Source organism: Gorilla gorilla, chromosome 17 (genome assembly GCF_029281585.2).
Source record: "Gorilla gorilla gorilla isolate KB3781 chromosome 17, NHGRI_mGorGor1-v2.1_pri, whole genome shotgun sequence".
Taxonomy (NCBI): domain Eukaryota; kingdom Metazoa; phylum Chordata; class Mammalia; order Primates; family Hominidae; genus Gorilla; species Gorilla gorilla.
Window position 1 is genome coordinate 13,272,548 of NC_073241.2, and position 17,245 is coordinate 13,289,792.

Sequence of the window (17,245 nt, forward strand, 5' to 3'; positions counted from 1 at the left end):
CCATTCCACTCCATTCCATTCCATTCCATTCCATTCCATTCCATTCCTTTCCATTTATTCCATTCCGTTCTACTCGGGTTGATTCCATTGAGTTTGGTTCCGTTCCGTTCCGTCCCGTCCCGTCCCGTCCCGTCCCGTTCCGTTTTACTCGGGTTGATTCCTTTGCATTCCGTTCCGCTCGTTTCCATTCCGTTCCATTCCGTTCAACGCGGGTTGGTTCAATTCCATTCTATTCTATTCTATTCCTTTCCATTCCATTCCATTCTACTCGGGTTGATTCTATGCCGTTCCATTCCGTTCCATTCCGTCCCATTCCGACCCGTCCCATCCCGTCCCTTCCCGTCCCATCCCGTTCCGTTCCACATGGGTTGATTCAATTCCTTTCGGTTACATTGAATTCCATTCCATTCCATTCTACTCGGATTGATTCCATTCCATTCCATTCCATTCCATTCCATTCCATTCCAATCCATTCCATTCTACTCGGGTTGATTCCATTCCATTCCATTCCATTCCATTCCATTCCATTCCATTCCATTCCATTCCATTCCATTCAGTTTCATTCCATTCCATTCCATTCCATTCCATTCCATTCCATTCCATTCCATTCGATTCCATTCCATTCCATTCCATTCCGTTCTACTCGGGTTGATTCCATTCTATTCCATTCCATTCCGTTCGATTCCATTCGATTCCATTCGATTCCGTTCCATTCCATTCCATTCCCTTCCATTCCATTCTATTCCATTGAATTCCATTCCATTGCATTCCATTCCATTCCATTCCATTCCATTCCATTCCATTCCATTCCGTTCTACTCTGATTGACTCCATTCCACTCCATTCGATTCCATTCCATTCCATTCCATTCCATTCCAATACATTCCATTCTACACTGGTTGATTCCATTCCACTCTGGTTGATTCCATTCCATTCCATTCCATTCCATTCCATTCCATTCCATTCCATTCGTCTCCATTCGATTCCATTCGATTCCATTCCATTCTATTCCATTGAATTCCATTCCATTCCATTCCATTCCATTCCATTCTATTACATTCCATTCCATTCCATTCCGTTCTACTCGGGTTGATTCCATTCCATTCCATTCCATTCCATTCCATTCCACTCCATTCCATTCGATTCTATTCGATTCCATTCCATTCCATTCCATTCCATTCCATTCCATTCCATTCCATTCCATTGAATTCCATTCGATTCCATTCGATTCCATTCCATTCGATTCCATTCGATATCATTCGATTCCATTCCTTCCCATTCCATTCCATTCCATTCCATTCCGTTCTACTCGGGTTGATTCCATTCCATTCCATTTCATTCCATTCCATTCCATTCCATTCCATTCCATTCCATTCCATTCCATTCCATTCGATTCCATTCCATTCCATTCCATTCCAATCCATTCCATTCTACTCGGGTTGATTCCATTCCATTCCATTCCATTCCATTCCATTCCATTCCATTCCATTCCATTCGATTCCACTCGATTCCATTCCATTCTTTCCATTCCATTCCAATCCATTCCATTCTACTTGGGAGGATTCCATTCCATTCCATTCCATTCCATTCCATTCCATTCCATTCCATTCCATTCCATTCCATTCCATTTGATTCCATTCCATTCCATTCCATTCCATTCCAATTCATTCCATTCCTTTCCATTCCATTCCGTTCTAGTCGGGTTGATTCCATTCTATTCCATTCCATTCCATTCCATTCCATTCCATTCCATTCCATTCCATTCTATTCCATTCCATTCTACTCCATTGAATTCCATTCCATTCCATTCTATTCCATTCCATTCCATTCCTTTCCATTCCATTTAGTTCTACTCTGGTTGATTCCATTCCATTCCATTCAATTCCATTCCATTCCATTCCATTCCATTCCATTCCATTCTATTCCTTTCGATTCCATTCCATTCCATTAAATTCAATTCCATTCCATTCCATTCCATTCCATTCCATTCCTTTCCATTCCATTCCATTCCGTTCTACTCGGGTTGATTCCACTCCATTCCATTCCATTCCATTCCATACCATTCCATTCGATTCCATTCCATTCCATTCCATTCCATTCCATTCCATTCCATTCCATTCTATTCCATTTCATTCCATTCGATTCCATTCTATTCCATTCGATTCCATTCCATTCCATTTCATTTTATTCCATTCCATTCCATTCCATTCTATTCCATTGAATTCCATTCCATTCAATTCCATTCCATTTCATTTTATTGCATTCCATTCCATACCATTCTATTCCATTGAATTTCATTCCATTCCTTTCCATTCCAATCCATTCCATTCTACTCGGGTTGATTCCATTCCATTCCATTCTATTCCATTCCATTCGATTCCATTCCATTCCATTGCATTCCATTCCATTCCGTTCTACTCGGGTTGATTCCACTCCATTCCATTCCATTCCATTCCATTCCATTCCATTCCAATTCTTTCGTTTCCATTCCAACCAATTCCGTTCTACTCGGATTGATTCCATTCCATTCCATTCCATTCCATTCAATTCCATTCCATTCCATTCGATTCCATTCGATTCCATTCCATTCCATTCCATTCCATCCCATTTCATTCCAAACCATTCCATTCTACTCGGGTTCATCATTCCATTCCATTCCATTCCATTCCATTCCACTCGGGTTCTTTCCATTCCATTCCATTCCATTCCATTCCTTTCCATTCCATTCCATTCCATTCCGTTCTACTCAGGTTGATTTCCATTCCATTCCATTCCATTCCATTCCATTCCATTCCATTCCATTCCATTCCATTCCATTCCATTCCGTTCCATTCCACTCCATTCCATTCTACTCGTGTTGATTCCATGCCGTTCCGTTCCGTTCCATTCCGTCCCATCCCGACGCGTCCCGTCCCGTTCCGTCCCGCCAAATTCCGTTCCTTTCTGATCGGGTTGATTCCGTTCCATTCCGTTCCGTTCCTTTCCGTTCCATTCCATTCCGTTACACGCGGGTTGTTTCAATTCCATTCTATTACATTGAATTCCATTCCATACCATTCCATTCCATTCTACTCGGATTGATTGAATTCCATTCCATTCCATTCCAGTCCATTCCAATCCATTCCATTCTACTCGGGTTGATTCCATTCCATTCCATTCCATTCCATTCCATTCCATTCCATTCAATTGCGTTCCATTCGATTCGATTCCATTCCATTCCATTCCATTCCATTCCAATCCATTCCATTCTACTTGGGTTGATTCCATTCCATTCCATTCCATTCCATTCCATTCCATTCGATTCCATTCGATTCCATTCCATTCCATTCCATTCCATTCCATTCCATTCCATTCCATTCCATTCTGTTCTACTCGGGTTGATTCCACTCCATTCCATTCCATTCCATTCCATTCTATTCCATTCCATTCCATTCGATTCCATTCCATTCCACTTCATTTTATTCCATTCCATTCCATTCCATTCTATTCCATTGAATTCCATTCCATTCTATTCCATTCCATTCCATTCAGTTTCATTCCATTCCATTCCATTCCATTCCATTCCATTCCATTCCATTCGATTCCATTCCATTCCATTCCATTCCATTCCATTCCATTCCATTCCGTTCTACTCGGGTTAATTCCATTCTATTGCATTCCATTCCATTCCATTCCATTCCATTCCATTCCATTCCATTCCTTTCCATTCCATTCCATTCCCTTCCATTCCATTCTATTCCATTGAATTCCATTCCATTCCATTCCATTCCATTCCATTCCATTCCATTCCATTCCATTCCATTCCATTCCGTTCTAGTCTGATTGACTCCATTCCATTCCATTCCATTCCATTCCATTCCATTCCATTCCATTCCATTCCATTCCATTTCATTCCATTCCATTCCATTCCAATACATTCCATTCTACTCTGGTTGATTCCATTCCATTCCATTCCATTCCATTCCATTCCATTCCATTCCATTCCATTCCATTCCTTTCCATTCCATTCCATTCCATTCCATTCCGTTCTACTCGGGTTGATTCCATTCCATTCCATTCCATTCCATTCCATTCCATTCCACTCCATTCCATTCGATTCCATTCGATTCCATTCCATTCCATTCCATTCCATTCCAATCCATTCCATTCTACTCGGGTTGATGCCATTCCATTCCATTCCATTCCATTCCATTCCATTGCATTCCATTCGATTCCATTCGATTCCATTCCATTCGATTCCATTCGAGATCATTCGATTCCATTCCATCCCATTCCAATCCATTCCATTCCATTCCGTTCTACTCGGGTTGATTCCATTCCATTCCATTTCATTCCATTCCATTCCATTCCATTCCATTCGATTCCATTCGATTCCATTCCATTCCATTCCATTCCAATCCATTCCATTCTACTCGGGTTGATTCCATTCCATTCCATTCCATTCCATTCCATTCGATTCCATTCCATTCCATTGCATTCCATTCCATTCCGTTCTACTCGGGTTGATTCCACTCCATTCCATTCCATTCCATTCAATTCCATTCCATTCCATTCCAATTCTTTCGTTTCCATTCCAACCAATTCCGTTCTACTCGGATTGATTCCATTCCATTCCATTCCATTCCATTCAATTCCATTCCATTCCATTCGATTCCATTCGATTCCATTCCATTCCATTCCATTCCATCCCATTTCATTCCAAACCATTCCATTCTACTCGGGTTCATCATTCCATTCCATTCCATTCCATTCCATTCCACTCGGGTTCTTTCCATTCCATTCCATTCCATTCCATTCCATTCCATTCCATTCCATTCCATTCCATTCCGTTCTACTCAGGTTGATTTCCATTCCATTCCATTCCATTCCATTCCATTCCATTCCATTCCATTCCATTCCATTCCGTTCCATTCCACTCCATTCCATTCTACTCGTGTTGATTCCATGCCGTTCCGTTCCGTTCCATTCCGTCCCATCCCGACGCGTCCCGTCCCGTTCCGTCCCGCCAAATTCCGTTCCTTTCTGATCGGGTTGATTCCGTTCCATTCCGTTCCGTTCCTTTCCGTTCCATTCCATTCCGTTACACGCGGGTTGTTTCAATTCCATTCTATTACATTGAATTCCATTCCATACCATTCCATTCCATTCTACTCGGATTGATTGAATTCCATTCCATTCCATTCCAGTCCATTCCAATCCATTCCATTCTACTCGGGTTGATTCCATTCCATTCCATTCCATTCCATTCCATTCCATTCCATTCCATTCCATTCAATTGCGTTCCATTCGATTCGATTCCATTCCATTCCATTCCATTCCATTCCAATCCATTCCATTCTACTTGGGTTGATTCCATTCCATTCCATTCCATTCCATTCCATTCCATTCGATTCCATTCGATTCCATTCCATTCCATTCCATTCCATTCCATTCCATTCCATTCCATTCCATTCAATTCCATTCGATTCCATTCGATTCCATTCCATTCCATTCCATTCCAATCCATTCCATTCTACTCGGGTTGATTCCATTCCATTCCATTCCATTCCATTCCATTCCATTCCATTCCATTCCATTCCATTCTATTCCTTTCGATTCCATTCCATTCCATTAAATTCCATTCCATTCCATTCCATTCCATTCCATTCCATTCCATTCCATTCCATTCCATTCCATTCCATTGCATTCCGTTCTACTCGGGTTGATTCCACTCCATTCCATTCCATTCCATTCCATTATATACCATCCCATTCGATTCCATTCCATTCCATTCCATTCCATTCCATTCCATTCCATTCCATTCCATTCCATTCCATTCCATTCCATTCCATTCCGTTCTAGTCGGGTTGATTCCATTCTATTCCATTCCATTCCATTCCATTCCATTCCATTCCATTCGATTCCATTCCATTCCATTCCATTCTATTCCATTCCATTCTACTCCATTGAATTCCATTCCATTCCATTCAATTCCATTCCATTCCATCCCTTTCCATTCCATTTACTTCTACTCGGGTTGATTCCATTCCATTCCATTCCATTCCATTCCATTCCATTCCATTCAATTCCATTCCATTCCGTTACTTTCCATTCCATTCCATTCCAATCCATTCCATTCTACTCGGGTTGACTCCATTCCATTCCATTCCTTTCCATTCCATTATATTCCATTCTAATCCATTCGATTCCGTTCGATTCCATTCCATTCCATTCCATTCCATTCCATTGCATTCCATTCCATTCCATTCCATTCCATTCCGTTCTACTCGGGTTGATTCCATTCCATTCCTTTCCATTCCATTCCATTCCATTCCATTCCATTCCATTCCATTCCATTCCATTCCCTTCCATTCCATTCCATTCCAATCCGTTCCATTCTACTCGGGTTGATTCCACTCCATTCCATTGCATTCGACTCCATTCGATTCCATTCGATTCCATTCCATTCCATTCCGTTCCATTCCATTCCATTCCATTCCATTCTATTCCATTGAATTCCATTCCATTCCATTCCATTCCATTCCATTCCATTCCATTCCATTCCATTCCGTTCTACTCGGGTTGATTCCATTCCATTCCATTCCATTCCATTCCATTCCATTCCATTCCATTCCATTCCAATCTATTCCATTCTATTCAATTCGATTCCATTCGATTCCATTCAATTCCATTCAATTCCATTCCATTCCATTCCAATCCATTCCATTCTACTCGGGTTGATTCCATTCCATTCCATTCCATTCCATTCCATTCCATTCCATTCCATTCCATTCCATTCCATTCCATTCCATTCCATTCGATTCCATTCCATTCCATTCCATTCTATTCCATTCCATTCTACTCCATTGAATTCCATTCCATTCCATTCAATTCCATTCCATTCCATCCCTTTCCATTCCATTTAGTTCTACTCGGGTTGATTCCATTCCATTCCGTTCCATTCCATTCCATTCCATTCCATTCCATTCAATTCCATTCCATTCCGTTACTTTCCATTCCATTCCATTCAAATCCATTCCATTCTACTCGGGTTGACTCCATTCCATTCCATTTCTTTCCATTCCATTATATTCCATTCTAATCCATTCGATTCCGTTCGATTCCATTCCATTCCATTCCATTCCATTCCATTCCATTGCATTCCATTCCATTCCATTCCATTCCATTCCGTTCTACTCGGGTTGATTCCATTCCATTCCTTTCCATTCCATTCCATTCCATTCCATTCCATTCCATTCCATTCCATTCCATTCCCTTCCATTCTCTTCCATTCCATTCCATTCCAATCCATTCCATTCTACTCGGGTTGATTCCATTCCATTCCATTGCATTCGACTCCATTCGATTCCATTCGATTCCATTCCATTCCATTCCGTTCCATTCCATTCCATTCCATTCCATTCCATTCTATTCCATTGAATTCCATTCCATTCCATTCCATTCCATTCCATTCCATTCCATTCCATTCCATTCCATTCCATTCCATTCCATTCCATTCCGTTCTACTCGGGTTGATTCCATTCCATTCCATTCCATTCCATTCCATTCCATTCCATTCCATTCCATTCCAATCTATTCCATTCTATTCAATTCGATTCCATTCCATTCCATTCCATTCCATTCCATTCCATTCCATTCCATTCCATTCCATTCTATTCCATTCCATTCCATTCTGTTCCATTCTATTCCATTCCATTCCATTCCGTTCTACTCGGGTTGATTCCATTCCATTCCATTGCATTCGACTCCATTCGATTCCATTCGATTCCATTCCATTCCATTCCGTTCCATTCCATTCCATTCCATTCCATTCTATTCCATTGAATTCCATTCCATTCCATTCCATTCCATTCCATTCCATTCCATTCCATTCCATTCCGTTCTACTCGGGTTGATTCCATTCCATTCCATTCCATTCCATTCCATTCCATTCCATTCCATTCCATTCTATTGCATTCCATTCGATTCCATTCGATTCCATTCCATTCCATTCCATTCCATTCCATTCCATTCCATTCTATTCCATTCCATTCCATTCTGTTCCATTCTATTCCATTCCATTCCATTCCGTTCCACTCGGGTTGATTCCATTCTATTCCATTCCATTCCATTCGATTCCATTCGATATAATTCGATTCCTTTCCATTCCATTCCATTCCATTCCATTCCATTCCATTCCATTCCATTCCATTCTATTCCATTCCATTCCATTCCATTCCATTCCATTCTATTCCATTCCATTCCATTCCGTTCTACTCGGGTTGATTCCATTCCATTCCATTTCATTCCATTCCATTCCATTCCATTCCATTCGATTCCATTCGATTCCATTAAATTCCATTCCATTCCAATCCATTCCATTCTACTCGGGTTGATTCCATTCCATTCCATTCCATTCCATTCCATTCCATTCCATTCCATTCCATTCCATTCCATTCCACTCGATTCCATTCCATTCCATTCCATTCCATTCCATTCCAATCCATTCCATTCTACTCGGGTGGATTCCATTCCATTCCATTCTTTTCCATTCCATTCCATTCCATTCCATTCCATTCCATTACATTCCATTCGGTTCCATTCCATTCCATTCCATTCCATTCCATTCCATTCCATTCCATTCCATTCCATTCCATTCCGTTCTAATCGGGTTGATTCCATTCTATTCCATTCCATTCCATTCCATTCCATTCAATTCCATTCCATTCCATTCCATTCCATTCCATTCTATTCCATTCCATTCTACTCCATTGAATTCCATTCCATTCCATTCTATTCCATTCCATTCCATTCCTTTCCATTCCATTTAGTTCTACTCGGGTTGATTCCATTCCATTCCATTCCATTCCTTTCCATTCCATTCCAATCCATTCCATTCCATTACTTTCCATTCCATTCCATTCCAATCCATTCCATTCTACTCGGGTTGACTCCATTCCATTCCATTCCATTACATTACATTCTATTATACTCCATTCCATTCCATTCGATTCCGTTCGATTCCATTCCATTCCATTCCATTCCATTCCATTCCATTCCATTCCATTCGATTCCATTCCATTCCATTCGATTCCATTCCATTCCATTCCATTCCATTCCATTCCAATCCATTCCATTCTACTCGGGTTGATTCAATTCCATTCCATTCCATTCCATTCCATTCCATTCCATTCCATTCCATTCCTTTCGATTCCATTCCTTTCCATTCCATTCCATTCCATTCCATTCCATTCCATTCCATTCCATTCCATTCCATTCCGTTGTACTCGGGTTGATTCCACTCCATTCCATTCCATTCCATTCCATTCCATTCCATTCCATTCCTTTCCATTCCAACCCATTCCGTTCTACTTGGGTTGATTCCATTCCATTCCATTGAATTCCATTCCATTCCATTCCATTCCATTCCATTCCATTCCATTCCATTCCATTCCATTCCATTCCATTCCATTCCGTTCTACTCGGGTTGATTCCATTCCATTCCATTCCATTCCATTCCATTCCATTCCATTCCATTCCATTCCATTCCATTCCACTCCATTCCATTTGATTCCATTCAATTCCATTCCATTCCATTCCATTCCATTCCAATCCATTCCATTCTACTCGGGTTGATTCCATTCCATTCCATTCCATTCCATCCCATTCCAATCCATTCCATTCCATTCCGTTCTACTCGGGTTGATTCCATTCCATTCCATTTCATTCCATTCCATTCCATTCCATTCCATTCGATTCCATTCGATTCCATTCCATTCCATTCCATTCCAATCCATTCCATTCTACTCGGGTTGATTCCATTCCATTCCATTCCATTCCATTCCATTCCATTCCATTCCATTCGATTCCACTCGATTCCACTCCATTCTTTCCATTCCATTCCAATCCATTCCATTGTACTCGGGTGGATTCCATTCCGTTCCATTCCATTCCATTCCATTCCATTCCATTCCATTCCACTCCATTCGATTCCATTCCATTCCATTCCATTCCATTCCATTCCATTCCATTCCATTCCATTCCGTTCTAGTCGGGTTGATTCCATTCTATTCCATTCCATTCCATTCCATTCCATTCCATTCCATTCCATTCCATTCCATTCCATTCCATTCCATTCTATTCCATTCCATTCTACTCCATTGAATTCCATTCCGTTCCATTCTATTCCATTCCATTCCATTCCTTTCCATTCCATTTAGTTCTACTCGGGTTGATTCCATTCCATTCCATTCCATTCCATTCCATTCCATTCCATTCCATTCCATTACTTTCCATTCCATTCCATTCCAATCCATTCCATTCTACTCGGGTTGACTCCATTCCATTCCATTCCATTCCATTCCATTCCATTCCATTCCATTCCATTATAATCCATTCCATTCCATTCGATTCTGTTCGATTCCATTCCATTCCATTCCATTCCATTCCATTCCATTCAATTCCATTCGATTCCATTCGATTCCATTCCATTCCATTCCATTCCATTCCATTCCATTCTACTCGGGTTGATTCCATTCCATTCCATTCCATTCCATTCCATTCCATTCCATTCCATTCTATTCCTTTCGATTCCATTCCATTCCATTAAATTCCATTCCATTCCATTCCATTCCATTCCATTCCATTCCATTCCATTCCGTTCTACTCGTGTTGATTCCACTCCATTCCATTCCATTCCATTCCATACCATTCCAATCGATTCCATTCGATTCCATTCCATTCCATTCCATTCCATTCCATTCCATTCCATTCCATTCCATTCCATTCCATTCCGTTCTAGTCGGGTTGATTCCATTCTATTCCATTCCATTCCATTCCATTGCATTCCATTCGATTCCATTCCATTCCATTCCATTCAATTCCATTCCATTCTACTCCATTGAATTCCATTCCATTCCATTCAATTCCATTCCTTTCCATCCCTTTCCATTCCATTTAGTTCTACTCGGGTTCATTCCATTCCATTCCATTCCATTCCATTCCATTCCATTCCATTCAATTCCATTCCATTCCGTTACTTTCCATTCCATTCCATTCCAATCCTTTCCATTCTACTCGGGTTGACTCCATTCCATTCCATTCCTTTCCATTCCATTATATTCCATTCTATTCCATTCGATTCCGTTCGATTCGATTCCATTCCATTCCATTGCATTCCATTCCATTCCATTCCATTCCATTCCGTTCTACTCGGGTTGATTCCATTCCATTCCTTTCCATTCCATTCCATTCCATTCCATTCCATTCCATTCCCTTCCATTCCATTCCATTCCAATCCATTCCATTCTACTCGGGTTGATTCCATTCCATTCCATTGCACTAGACTCCATTCGATTCCATTCGATTCCACTCCATTCCATTCCGTTCCATTCCATTCCATTCCATTCCATTCTATTCCATTGAATTCCATTCCATTCCATTCCATTCCAATCCATTCCATTCCATTCCATTCCATTCCATTCCATTCCATTCCGTTCTACTCGGGTTGATTCCATTCCATTACATTCCATTCCATTCCATTCCTTTCCATTCCATTCCATTCCAATCTATTCCATTCTATTCAATTCGATTCCATTCGATTCCATTCAATTCCATTCAATTCCATTCCATTCCATTCCAATCCATTCCATTCTACTCGGGTTGATTCCACTCCATTCCATTCCATTCCATTCCATTCCATTCCATTCCATTCCATTCCATTCCATTCCATTCCATTCCAATCTATTCCATTCCATTCCATTCCATTCCATTCCATTCCATTCCATTCCATTCCATTCCATTCCATTCCAATCCATTCCATTCTACTCGTGTTGATTCCATTCCATTCCATTCCATTCCATTCCATTCCATTCCATTCCATTCCATTCCATTCCATTCCATTCCATTCCGTTCTACTCGGGTTGATTCCATTCTATTCCATTCCATTCCATTCGATTCCATTCGATTCCATTTGATTCCATTCGATTCCATTCCATTCCATTCCATTCCATTCCACTCCATTGAATTCCATTCCATTCCATTCTATTCCATTCCATTCCATTCCTTTCCATTCCATTTAATTCTACTCGGGTTGATTCCATTCCATTCCATTCCATTCCATTCCATTCCATTCCATTCGATTCCATTCGATTCCATTGCATTCCATTCGATACCATTCGATTGCATTCCATTCCATTCCATTCCATTCCATTCCATTCCATTCCATTCCATTCCGTTCCACTCGGGTTGATTCCATTCTATTCCATTCCATTCCCTTCTATTCCATTCGATATCATTCGATTCCATTCCATCCCATTCCATTCCATTCCATTCCATTCCGTTCTTCTTGGGTTGATTCCATTCCATTCCATTTCATTCCATTCCATTCCATTCCATTTCTTTTTATTCCATTCGATTCCATTCCATTCCATTCCATTCCAATCCATTGCATTCTACTCAGTTTGATTCCATTCCATTCCATTCCATTCCATTCATATCCATTCCATTCCATTCCATTCAATTCCACTCGATTCCATTCCATTCCTTTCCATTCCATTCCAATCCATTCCATTCTACTCGGGTGGATTCCATTCCATTCCATTCGATTCCATTCCATTCCATTCCATTCCATTCCATTCCATTCCATTCCATTCGATTCCATTCCATTCCATTCCATGGCATTCCATTCCATTCCATTCCATTCCATTCCATTCCATTCCATTCCATTCTAGTCGGGTTGATTCCATTCCATTCCATTGCATTCCATTCCATTCCATTCCATTCCATTCCATTGCATTCCATTCCATTCCATTCCATTCCATTCCATTCCATTCCATTCCATTCCATTCCATTCCATTCCATTCTATTCCATTCCATTCTACTCCATTGAATTCCATTCCATTCCATTCAATTTCATTCCATTCCATTCCTTTCCAATCCATTTAGTTCTACTCGGGTTGATTCCATTCCATTCCATTCCATTCCATTCCATTCCATTCCATTCCATTCCATTCCATTCCATTCCATTACTTTCCATTCCATTCCATTCCAATCCATTCCATTCTACTCGGGTTGACTCCATTCCATTCCATTCCACTCCATTCCATTCCGTTATATTCCATTCTATTCCATTCGATTCCGTTCGATTCCATTCCATTCCTTTCCATTCTATTCCATTCCATTCGATTCCATTCCATTCCATTCCATTCCATTCCATTCCATTCCATTCCATTCCATTCCAATCCATTCCATTCTACTCGGGTTGATTCCATTCCATTCCATTCCATTCCAATCCATTCCATTCCATTCCATTCCATTCCATTCCATTCCATTCCATTCCATTCCATTCCTTTCTATTCCATTCCATTCCATTCCATTCCATTCCATTCCATTCCATTCCATTCCATTCCATTCCGTTCTACTCGGGTTGATTCCACTCCATTCCATTCCCTTCCATTCCATTCCATTCCATTCCATTCCATTCCATTCCATTCCATTCCTTTCCATTCCAACCCATTCCTTTCTACTAGGGTTGATTCCATTCCATTCCATTCCATTCCATTCCATTCCATTCCATTCCATTCCATTTCATTCCAAACCGTTCCATTCTACTCGGGTTCATCATTCCATTCCATTCCATTCCATTCCATTCCACTCGGGTTCATTCCATTCCATTCCATTCCATTCCATTCCATTCCATTCCATTCCATTCCATTCCATTCCGTTCTACTCAGGTTGATTTCCATTCCATTCCATTCCATTCCATTCCATTCCATTCCATTCCATTCCATTCCATTCCATTCCATTCCATTCTATTCCATTCCGTACTACTCGGCTAGAATCCATTGAGTTCCGTTCCGTTCCGTTCCGTCCCGACACGTCCCGTCCCGTCCCGTCCCGTCCAGTCCCGTCCCGTCCCGTCCCGTGCCATTGTACTCGGGTTGATTCCATTCCACTCCGTTCCGTTCCTTTCCGTTCCCTTCAATTCAGTTCCACGCGGGTTGATTCAATTCCATTCTATTCTATTCCATTCCATTCCATTCCATTCCATTCCATTCCATTCCATTCCATTCCATTTTACTCGGGTTGATTCCATGCCGTTCCGTTCCATTCTGTCCCATCCCGACGCGTCCCGTCCCGTCCCGTCCCATTCCGTTCCGTTCTGATCGGGTTGATTCCGTTCCATTCCCTTCCGTTCCTTTCCGTTCCATTCCATTCCGTTACACGCGGGTTGATTCAATTCCATTCTATTACATTGAATTCCATTCCATTCCATTCCATTCCATTCTACTCGGATTGATTGCATTCCATTCCATTCCATTCCAGTCCATTCCAATCCACTCCATTCTACTCGGGTTGATTCCATTCCATTCCATTCCATTCCATTCCATTCCATTCCATTCCATTCCATTCCATTCCGTTCTACTCGGGTTGATTCCATTCTATTCCATTCCATTCCATTCGATTCCATTCGATTCCATTCGATTCCATTCGATTCCATTCCATTCCATTCCATTCCATTCCACTCCATTGAATTCCATTCCATTCCATTCTATTCCATTCCATTCCATTCCTTTCCATTCCATTTAATTCTACTCGGGTTGATTCCATTCCATTCCATTCCATTCCATTCCATTCCATTCCATTCCATTCCATTCGATTCCATTCGATTCCATTGCATTCCATTCGATTCCATTCGATTGCATTCCATTCCATTCCATTCCATTCCATTCCATTCCATTCCATTCCATTCCATTCCATTCCATTCCATTCCATTCCATTCCGTTCCACTCGGGTTGATTCCATTCTATTCCATTCCATTCCCTTCTATTCCATTCGATATCATTCGATTCCATTCCATCCCATTCCATTCCATTCCATTCCATTCCGTTCTTCTTGGGTTGATTCCATTCCATTCCATTTCATTCCATTCCATTCCATTCCATTTCTTTCGATTCCATTCGATTCCATTCCATTCCATTCCATTCCAATCCATTGCATTCTACTCAGTTTGATTCCATTCCATTCCATTCCATTCCATTCATATCCATTCCATTCCATTCCATTCAATTCCACTCGATTCCATTCCATTCCTTTCCATTCCATTCCAATCCATTCCATTCTACTCGGGTGGATTCCATTCCATTCCATTCGATTCCATTCCATTCCATTCCATTCCATTCCATTCCATTCCATTCCATTCGATTCCATTCCATTCCATTCCATGGCATTCCATTCCATTCCATTCCATTCCATTCCATTCCATTCCATTCCATTCTAGTCGGGTTGATTCCATTCCATTCCATTGCATTCCATTCCATTCCATTCCATTCCATTCCATTGCATTCCATTCCATTCCATTCCATTCCATTCCATTCCATTCCATTCCATTCCATTCCATTCCATTCCATTCTATTCCATTCCATTCTACTCCATTGAATTCCATTCCATTCCATTCAATTTCATTCCATTCCATTCCTTTCCAATCCATTTAGTTCTACTCGGGTTGATTCCATTCCATTCCATTCCATTCCATTCCATTCCATTCCATTCCATTCCATTCCATTCCATTCCATTACTTTCCATTCCATTCCATTCCAATCCATTCCATTCTACTCGGGTTGACTCCATTCCATTCCATTCCACTCCATTCCATTCCGTTATATTCCATTCTATTCCATTCGATTCCGTTCGATTCCATTCCATTCCTTTCCATTCTATTCCATTCCATTCGATTCCATTCCATTCCATTCCATTCCATTCCATTCCATTCCATTCCATTCCAATCCATTCCATTCTACTCGGGTTGATTCCATTCCATTCCATTCCATTCCAATCCATTCCATTCCATTCCATTCCATTCCATTCCATTCCATTCCATTCCATTCCATTCCATTCCATTCCTTTCTATTCCATTCCATTCCATTCCATTCCATTCCATTCCATTCCATTCCATTCCATTCCATTCCGTTCTACTCGGGTTGATTCCACTCCATTCCATTCCCTTCCATTCCATTCCATTCCATTCCATTCCATTCCATTCCATTCCTTTCCATTCCAACCCATTCCTTTCTACTAGGGTTGATTCCATTCCATTCCATTCCATTCCATTCCATTCCATTCCATTCCATTTCATTCCAAACCGTTCCATTCTACTCGGGTTCATCATTCCATTCCATTCCATTCCATTCCATTCCACTCGGGTTCATTCCATTCCATTCCATTCCATTCCATTCCATTCCATTCCATTCCATTCCATTCCGTTCTACTCAGGTTGATTTCCATTCCATTCCATTCCATTCCATTCCATTCCATTCCATTCCATTCCATTCCATTCCATTCCATTCTATTCCATTCCGTACTACTCGGCTAGAATCCATTGAGTTCCGTTCCGTTCCGTTCCGTCCCGACACGTCCCGTCCCGTCCCGTCCCGTCCAGTCCCGTCCCGTCCCGTCCCGTGCCATTGTACTCGGGTTGATTCCATTCCACTCCGTTCCGTTCCTTTCCGTTCCCTTCAATTCAGTTCCACGCGGGTTGATTCAATTCCATTCTATTCTATTCCATTCCATTCCATTCCATTCCATTCCATTCCATTCCATTCCATTCCATTTTACTCGGGTTGATTCCATGCCGTTCCGTTCCATTCTGTCCCATCCCGACGCGTCCCGTCCCGTCCCGTCCCATTCCGTTCCGTTCTGATCGGGTTGATTCCGTTCCATTCCCTTCCGTTCCTTTCCGTTCCATTCCATTCCGTTACACGCGGGTTGATTCAATTCCATTCTATTACATTGAATTCCATTCCATTCCATTCCATTCCATTCTACTCGGATTGATTGCATTCCATTCCATTCCATTCCAGTCCATTCCAATCCACTCCATTCTACTCGGGTTGATTCCATTCCATTCCATTCCATTCCATTCCATTCCATTCCATTCCATTCCATTCCGTTCTACTCGGGTTGATTCCATTCTATTCCATTCCATTCCATTCGATTCCATTCGATTCCATTCGATTCCATTCGATTCCATTCCATTCCATTCCATTCCATTCCACTCCATTGAATTCCATTCCATTCCATTCTATTCCATTCCATTCCATTCCTTTCCATTCCATTTAATTCTACTCGGGTTGATTCCATTCCATTCCATTCCATTCCATTCCATTCCATTCCATTCCATTCCATTCGATTCCATTCGATTCCATTGCATTCCATTCGATTCCATTCGATTGCATTCCATTCCATTCCATTCCATTCCATTCCATTCC